We start from the raw sequence: 10,000 nt of genomic DNA on the forward strand, positions 1-10,000 counted from the left end.
ACTATTTTTATACAACTTTTATATGTTACACCCCGAACGGCTTCTACATACTAAACACCTTCATTCAATTTTCACAATTCATCTTTTTCGACAAGTTCCTATATCGAGCGGAATCTAATTTCCTAATACTTTGCTTTTCATAATTATTACTATTTTCATACAACTTTTATATAATACACCTCGTACGTTCATACATCGAGCGGCCATCTAATTTCATAATACTTTTTTCCGTTATTGTTAATATTTTCATAACACTTTTATATAATATACCTCGAACGGCTTCTACATAAAAAAAATTTCCATTCAATTTACACAATTCAACTTTTTCGACAAGTTCCTATATCCTGCCGACCAGACACCAAACTTAATACGGTTTTATAGACACTAGCGCCCTCTGCCGGCCAGTCACCGAACTTAACACTGTTTTATAGACACTAGCGCCCTCTGCCGGAGAGACGACAAACTAAACACCTTTTTATAGACACTAGCGCCCTCTGCCGGAGAGACGACAAACTAAACACCTTTTTATAGACACTAGCGCCCTCTGCCGGCCAGTCACCGAACTTAACACGGTTTAATAGACACTAGCGCCCTCTGCCGGCCAGAAGACAAACTAAACACCGTTTTATAGACACTAGCGCTCTCTGCCGGCCAGTCACCGAACTTAGCTAATTTCGTAATACTTTGCTTTTCATAATTATTACTATTTTCATACAACTTTTATATAATACACCTCGTACGTTCATACATCGAGCGACGATCTAATTTCATAATACTTTTTTTCTTTATCGTTAATATTTTCATAACACTTTTATGTCATACACCTCGGACGACTTCTACATACAAAACATCTCCATTCAACTTCACATATCATCTTTCTCGACAAGTTCCTATATCGAGCGGAATTAAATTTCATAATACTTGTTTTTCATTATTATTTCTATTTTCATACAACTTTTATATAATACACCTCGTACGTTCATACATCGAGCGGCCATCTAATTTCATAATACTTTTTTCCGTTATTGTTAATATTTTCATAACACTTTTATATAATATACCTCGAACGGCTTCTACATAAAAAAAATTTCCATTCAATTTACACAATTCAACTTTTTCGACAAGTTGCTATATCCTGCCGACCAGACACCAAACTTAATACGGTTTTATAGACACTAGCGCCCTCTGCCGGCCAGTCACCGAACTTAACACGGTTTAATAGACACTAGCGCCCTCTGCCGGCCAGTCACCGAACTTAACACGGTTTAATAGACACTAGCGCCCTCTGCCGGCCAGAAGACAAACCAAACACAGTTTTATAGACACTAGCGCCCTCTGCCGGCCAGACGACAAACTGAACACGGTTTTATAGACACTAGCGCCCTCTGCCGGAGAGACGACAAACTAAACACATTTTTATAGAGACTAGCGCCCTCTGCCGGCCAGAAGACAAACCAAACACAGTTTTATAGACACTAGCGCCCTCTGCCGGCCAGACGACAAACTGAACACGGTTTTATAGACACTAGCGCCCTCTGCCGGCCAGTCACCAAACTTAGGTAGTTTCGTAATACTTTGTTTTTCATAATTATTACTATTTTCATAAAACTTTTATATAATACACCTCGTACGTTCATACATCGAGCGGCCATCTAATTTCATAATACTTTTTTCCGTTATTGTTAATATTTTCATAACACTTTTATATAATATACCTCGAACGGCTTCTACATAAAAAAAATTTCCATTCATTTTACACAATTCAACTTTTTCGACAAGTTCCTATATCCTGCCGACCAGACACCAAATTTAACACGGTTTTATAGACACTAGCGCTCTCTGCCGGCCAGTCACCGAACTTAACACTGTTTTATAGACACTAGCGCCCTCTGCCGGCCAGTGACCGAACTTAACACGGTTTAATAGACACTAGCGCCCTCTGCCGGCCAGACGACAAACTGAACACGGTTTTATAGACACTAGCGCCCTCTGCCGGCCAGACGACAAACTAAACACCTTTTTATAGACACTAGCGCCCTCTGCCGGAGAGACGACAAACTAAACACCTTTTTATAGACACTAGCGCCCTCTGCCGGCCAGTCACCGAACTTAACACGGTTTAATAGACACTAGCGCCCTCTGCCGGCCAGAAGACAAACTAAACACCGTTTTATAGACACTAGCGCCCTCTGCCGGCCAGTCACCGAACTTAGCTAATTTCGTAATACTTTGCTTTTCATAATTATTACTATTTTCATACAACTTTTATATAATACACCTCGTACGTTCATACATCGAGCGGCGATCTAATTTCATAATACTTTTTTTCCTTATGGTTAATATTTTCATAACACTTTTATGTCATACACCTCGGACGACTTCTACATACAAAACATCTCCATTCAACTTCACAAATCATCTTTCTCGACAAGTTCCTATATCGAGCGAAATTTAATTTCATAATACTTGTTTTTCATTATTATTTCTATTTTCATACAACTTTTATATAATACACCTCGTACGTTCATACATCGAGCGGCGATCTAATTTCATAATACTTTTTTTCTTTATCGTTAATATTTTCATAACACTTTTATGTCATACACCTCGGACGACTTCTACATACAAAACATCTCCATTCAACTTCACAAATCATTTTTCTCGACAAGTTCTTATATCGAGCGGAATTAAATTTCATAATACTTGTTTTTCATTATTATTTCTATTTTCATACAACTTTTATATAATACACCTCGTACGTTCATACATCGAGCGGCCATCTAATTTCATAATACTTTTTTCCGTTATTGTTAATATTTTCATAACACTTTTATATAATATACCTCGAACGGCTTCTACATAAAAAAAATTTCCATTCAATTTACACAATTCAACTCTTTCGACAAGTTCCTATATCCTGCCGACCAGACACCAAACTTAATAGGGTTTTATAGACACTAGCGCCCTCTGCCGGCCAGTCACCGAACTTAACACTGTTTTATAGACACTAGCGCCCTCTGCCGGAGAGACGACAAACTGAACACGGTTTTATAGATACTAGCGCCCTCTGCCGGAGAGACGACAAACTAAACACCTTTTTATAGACACTAGCGCCCTCTGCCGGAGAGACGACAAACTGAACACGGTTTTATAGATACTAGCGCCCTCTGCCGGCCAGTCACCGAACTTAACACGGTTTAATAGACACTAGCGCCCTCTGCCGGCCAGAAGACAAACTAAACACAGTTTTATAGACACTAGCGCCCTCTGCCGGAGAGACGACAAACTGAACACGGTTTTATAGATACTAGCGCCCTCTGCCGGCCAGTCACCAAACTTAGGTAATTTCGTAATACTTTGTTTTTCATAATTATTACTATTTTCATAAAACTTTTATATAATACACCTCGTACGTTCATACATCGAGCGGCCATCTAATTTCATAATACTTTTTTTCCTTATTGTTAATATTTTCATAACACTTTTATGTCATACACCTCGGACGGCTTTTAAATACAAAACATCTCCACTCAATTTTCACAAATCATCTTTCTCGACAAATTGCTATATCGAGCGGAATTTAATTTCATAATACTTGTTTTTCATTATTATTTCTATTTTCATACAACTTTTATATAATACACCTCGTACGTTCATACATCGAGCGGCGATCTAATTTCATAATACTTTTTTTCCTTATTGTTAATATTTTCATAACACTTTTATGTGATAGATACACCTCGGACGGCTTCTAAATACAAAACATGTAATTTCATAATACTTCTTTTTAATATTCACAATACATCTTTTATATATTTTCACTATACATCTTTATTAATGTTAATGTAGAAGGCGTACCGTTGTACAGCGCACATATATGTGTGGTGTATCGAAGTTGACGTCTCGTTAAATTTTAATAAACTCGTTATAATTTACGTAAAGACGTTGTTTCGGTCATTCCACATCGGTGGATTATATAGTTTTCTGAAAGGGTCCCCGTTCTCCTCCAATATATTAACGTATATTGCTAGCGGTTCCCTTTTTAGATATTATATCAATTTATCCACAAATTAAATATCTATTGCGAGATCGCGAATTTAGCTAGCGTTCTATCGTGAGCGATTCATATGCGATCGTCTATGAAAAATATATATTATATTACACTTTTATATATATAATACACAATATTTGCGATAACTCTCATTATTCCGTGCGAGAATAAAAATTTCGTTCATTATTACCTAATGTATAAACCATGTCGCTTACAATCTAGCGAAGGGTAGAGATAATGTCGAAATTGTAGCCCGGTCGACGTAATCATCTAATTTTTCTCATTTCGATTAAATTTAGATAGATTTATAGTCGATTCGGTGAAATTTTATAAAATAAGAAAAAATATAAATAAAGCGTGGCGCTGAAAATTATATATTTTCAATAATAAGCGCAGCAAACACGCAAAAGAAAAAGTAAATAACAATGTGTTTATACACGAATATAGATGATTATTATATTATGTATAAATATAAAGTATATATGTAATATAAAAAACATCATCATAATTTATCCTCTTTTGGATATTGTTATTAAAACTTTTTCGATAATAGTTTTTTATTATAAAATATATATATATATATATATATAATAATAATAGTAATAATATATATTATATATATTATAAAACACAGTTCCCTGGTTGATCCTGCCAGTAGTCATATGCTTGTCTCAAAGATTAAGCCATGCATGTCTCAGTACAAGCCAAATTAAGGTGAAACCGCGAAAGGCTCATTAAATCAGTTATGGTTCCTTAGATCGTACCCACATTTACTTGGATAACTGTGGTAATTCTAGAGCTAATACATGCAAACAGAGTTCCGACCGGAGACGGAAGGAGCGCTTTTATTAGATCAAAACCAATCGGTGGCGGGCTTGCTCGTCATCGTACAATTTGGTGACTCTGAATAACTTTTCGCTGATCGCACGGTCTCGCACCGGCGACGCATCTTTCAAATGTCTGCCTTATCAACTGTCGATGGTAGGTTCTGCGCCTACCATGGTTGTAACGGGTAACGGGGAATCAGGGTTCGATTCCGGAGAGGGAGCCTGAGAAACGGCTACCACATCCAAGGAAGGCAGCAGGCGCGCAAATTACCCACTCCCGGCACGGGGAGGTAGTGACGAAAAATAACGATACGGGACTCATCCGAGGCCCCGTAATCGGAATGAGTACACTCTAAACCCTTTAACGAGGATCAATTGGAGGGCAAGTCTGGTGCCAGCAGCCGCGGTAATTCCAGCTCCAATAGCGTATATTAAAGTTGTTGCGGTTAAAAAGCTCGTAGTCGAATCTGTGTCCCACGCCGCTGGTTCATCGTACGCGGTGTTAACTGGCGTGTCGTGGGACGTCCTGCCGGTGGGCTTAGCTCGCAAGGGCGGCCCAACTCAATCCCGCCGCGGTGCTCTTGACTGAGTGTCGAGGTGGGCCGGCACGTTTACTTTGAACAAATTAGAGTGCTTAAAGCAGGCCAAAATTTTGCCTGAATACTGTGTGCATGGAATAATGGAATAGGACCTCGGTTCTATTTTGTTGGTTTTCGGAACCCCGAGGTAATGATTAATAGGAACGGATGGGGGCATTCGTATTGCGACGTTAGAGGTGAAATTCTTGGATCGTCGCAAGACGGACAGAAGCGAAAGCATTTGCCAAAAACGCTTTCATTGATCAAGAACGAAAGTTAGAGGTTCGAAGGCGATCAGATACCGCCCTAGTTCTAACCATAAACGATGCCAGCTAGCGATCCGCCGACGTTCCTCCGATGACTCGGCGGGCAGCTTCCGGGAAACCAAAGCTTTTGGGTTCCGGGGGAAGTATGGTTGCAAAGCTGAAACTTAAAGGAATTGACGGAAGGGCACCACCAGGAGTGGAGCCTGCGGCTTAATTTGACTCAACACGGGAAACCTCACCAGGCCCGGACACCGGAAGGATTGACAGATTGAGAGCTCTTTCTTGATTCGGTGGGTGGTGGTGCATGGCCGTTCTTAGTTGGTGGAGCGATTTGTCTGGTTAATTCCGATAACGAACGAGACTCTAGCCTGCTAACTAGGCGTATTTCGACATCCCAAAGGCCCGTCGGTATTGAGTTTCGGCTCTTGCCGTTCGCGGTTTTTACTGTCGGCGTACAAATAATTCTTCTTAGAGGGACAGGCGGCTTCTAGCCGCACGAGATTGAGCAATAACAGGTCTGTGATGCCCTTAGATGTTCTGGGCCGCACGCGCGCTACACTGAAGGAATCAGCGTGTCCTCCCTGGCCGAGCGGCCCGGGTAACCCGCTGAACCTCCTTCGTGCTAGGGATTGGGGCTTGCAATTGTTCCCCATGAACGAGGAATTCCCAGTAAGCGCGAGTCATAAGCTCGCGTTGATTACGTCCCTGCCCTTTGTACACACCGCCCGTCGCTACTACCGATTGAATGATTTAGTGAGGTCTTCGGACTGAGCGCGGTGGCGTTTCGGCGTCGCCGATGCTTCGGAAAGATGACCAAACTTGATCATTTAGAGGAAGTAAAAGTCGTAACAAGGTTTCCGTAGGTGAACCTGCGGAAGGATCATTACAGAGTATTTGTTCGTTTTTAAACAAAAAAAAAAAAAAACGAAATCAAGTCTGTATTAATTGTAAAAGAGAATTTTCTTCTACAAAATTATCGAACTCTTCAAAAGAAATTTATATATGTTATAAATTATATATATATATATATATATATATATATAGATGTATATATATTGAAATCTTTTTTTAATTTTTACAAAATTCGAACAAGTTTCGAATAAAATTAAAAAAAAAAAGATAAATATAATTCATACGTCTATAAAAATATATTTACATATATAAATTTTTCCAATAAAAATATAACGAAAAATTTTTATCATAGTTTATAGAAGGCGTCGACGACGATGACGACACAACAATAACAACATATGTATTATTATATATTATAACGATTGACGGAACGATCATTAACAAAATTTCTTGTTAACTAAAAACGTTCTGATAAAGAATCGTTATTATAATAAACGAAAAATATATAGTTTATTGAAACGTCGTCTGTTGTCGTGTGTGTGTGTCTATATTTTTATGGATAAATTTTATTTCGTTTATTATATTATTACCTAAGTTTTTTATCGTTTGAAGGTAATACAAGAAAATATCGACAAGATTATATGTGATGATTATGTTATTGAGACATTTTCATCCGGGTACCTAAACGAAATTTAAGCACATGTCGATTCTATCGATATGTATAAAAATTCGTTTTAGAAATAATATTTTATGTATTATTTCGAAGGTGTTCGAAGATTTACGCCCGACCGTCGAAATTTGTATAAAACTTTCAAGATAAAAAAAAAACTGTAATAATATAAAGAGGAGGAATATATCGTGCGAGATATCTGTCTATGCGCGCCTCGTTTGTAATAAAACATGTGCAGCGGTTAAAATTTATCAGATATATCAAAGTACGATATTATAATTTCTCTAAAAGTTTCGAATAATTACCATTTATTATAATATATATATATATGTATATATATATATATATATATATAAAAAATGTCGTTATATAAATTTTCTATACGCGTATAAGATATTATAATAATATTATTAATTTAATAATTATCAAATATTAAAAATACGACGAATAGAATATGAGAAAACGACATAATAATAAAATGATTACCCTGAACGGTGAATCACTTGGCTCGTGGGTCGATGAAGAACGCAGCTAATTGCGCGTCAACTTGTGAACTGCAGGACACATGAACATCGACATTTCGAACGCACATTGCGGTCCTCGGATACTCGTTCCCGGACCACTCCTGACTGAGGGTCGTATCAATTTAAAAGACTGCTTAGAATTTAAAATTTTTCTATTTATTAAAGAAAAATAATGCCTAAGCGTGTTGGATGTGAAACAATAACGCACACGCGTATTTTTTTTGTATTTGTGCGGCATCCTAAAGTGCGAAAAGCAGCGTAAATTTTTATAGAAAAAGTTACGCAATTTTTGAACACAACCCGCTATACCATAAATTAATCGTGTATTTATATGAAATACATAAAATTTGTTTGGTAGAGAGTTATATTTATATATAATATATATATATATTATACATATATACGACGTATATATAGTCGATAAATAAGTGTGTGTATATATAATATATTTATGATAAAATGATAACGCGGTCGTCGTGTCCGAGAGAAATAATAAAGTTTCGAAGACTGGACGTCTGACCAGTGTTTTATTTATATCATTTATACACACGGTATATCGACAAAATATATGAATTATATATATTAAAAATATTATATATGTATAAAGGCTGGTGGTGTGTTGCTGATGCTGATGCTGATGCTGATGCTGATGCTGCTGCTGCTGCCGACTCTTTAAATAAAAACAAATAATGTTATATTTCATATGAGAGATGATATTATTATTAAACACACGTTTTTTTTTTATGATAGTTTGGCGAATTGTATTTAAATATTATAAGAGATATATTATAATATATCGACCTCAGAGCAGGTGAGATTACCCGCTGAATTTAAGCATATTACTAAGCGGAGGAAAAGAAACTAACTAGGATTCCCTCAGTAGCTGCGAGCGAACAGGGAAAAGCCCAGCACCGAATCCCGTGGTCGATATCGGCCACCGGGAAATGTGGTGTTAGGGAGGATCCGTTTATCACGAGATCGTGCGGCGCGTCCAAGTCCTTCTTGAACGGGGCCACAGCCCATAGAGGGTGCCAGGCCCGTAGCGACCGTTGCCGATTGCGTGAGGATCTCTCCTGAGAGTCGGGTTGCTTGAGAGTGCAGCCCTAAGTGGGTGGTAAACTCCATCTAAGGCTAAATATGACCACGAGACCGATAGCGAACAAGTACCGTGAGGGAAAGTTGAAAAGCACTTTGAAGAGAGAGTTCAAGAGTACGTGAAACCGTTCAGGGGTAAACCTGAGAAACCCGAAAGGTCGAAAGAGGAAATTCATTCGCGTTTCGATAATTGAAGTTGAACGTTTGTATGACGGATATTGTTTGTGTTTCGGCATATTACAATAAATCGCGTTTTACGTTTTTCTAATCGATATCGAACGCGTGCACTTTTCCTCTAGTAGGACGTCGTGATCCGTTGGGTGTCTGTCTAAGACTCGAGGTGGTAGACCACTTGATTTTATTCGAATTCATGGGGACCCTCGATGTTCCGACAGACTCGCTCGACGGTAGAAATATGGCGCGGGGCCGCTAGATTAATTAGCGTTCGGCCCGTAGCAAGAGCGTTTCGTGTTTGACGGTAATCGGACATAATGCCGATTCTGTCCCGGAACGACTGTTGGTTACGGTGTTCTCGAACAGACCTCGTTTTGAAACGCCGATCAACGACGCTATCGATTTGGGTAATTTCAGGACCCGTCTTGAAACACGGACCAAGGAGTCTAGCATGTGCGCGAGTCATTGGGAAATAACTAAACCTAAAGGCGTAATGAAAGTAAAGGTTTACCTCGCGTAGACCAAGGGAGGATAAGCGATTTGCAAATAAAAATTGTAAACGCTTCGCACTCCCGGGGCGTCTCGTTCTCATTACGAGAAGAGGCGCACCAAGAGCGTACACGCTGGGACCCGAAAGATGGTGAACTATGCCTGGTCAGGACGAAGTCAGGGGAAACCCTGATGGAGGTCCGTAGCGATTCTGACGTGCAAATCGATCGTCGGAACTGGGTATAGGGGCGAAAGACTAATCGAACCATCTAGTAGCTGGTTCCCTCCGAAGTTTCCCTCAGGATAGCTGGCGCTCGTAGCGTACGAGTTTCATCCGGTAAAGCGAATGATTAGAGGCATTGGGGTCGAAACGACCTCAACCTATTCTCAAACTTTAAATGGGTGAGATCTCCGGCTTGCTCGAACTTATGAAGCCGCGAGACTCGAATCAGAGTGCCAAGTGGGCCATTTTTG

The 10,000-nt window shown here is 38.9% G+C and overlaps 2 non-coding genes across 2 annotated transcripts; both read left to right on the forward strand.

The window, feature by feature from the left end:
* The first annotated feature begins 4,686 nt into the window (after positions 1 to 4,686).
* LOC130903344 (small subunit ribosomal RNA) lies at positions 4,687 to 6,608 on the forward strand. Its single transcript, XR_009060714.1, has one exon. It is a non-coding gene; the product is annotated as a small subunit ribosomal RNA (ribosomal RNA).
* A 1,119-nt stretch (positions 6,609 to 7,727) lies between these two features.
* Positions 7,728 to 7,883, forward strand: LOC130903342 (5.8S ribosomal RNA). The gene has a single exon (XR_009060712.1). It is a non-coding gene; the product is annotated as a 5.8S ribosomal RNA (ribosomal RNA).
* Positions 7,884 to 10,000: the final 2,117 nt, after the last annotated feature.

This window comes from Diorhabda carinulata, unplaced genomic scaffold (genome assembly GCF_026250575.1).
Source record: "Diorhabda carinulata isolate Delta unplaced genomic scaffold, icDioCari1.1 Dcau_34, whole genome shotgun sequence".
NCBI lineage: Eukaryota > Metazoa > Arthropoda > Insecta > Coleoptera > Chrysomelidae > Diorhabda > Diorhabda carinulata.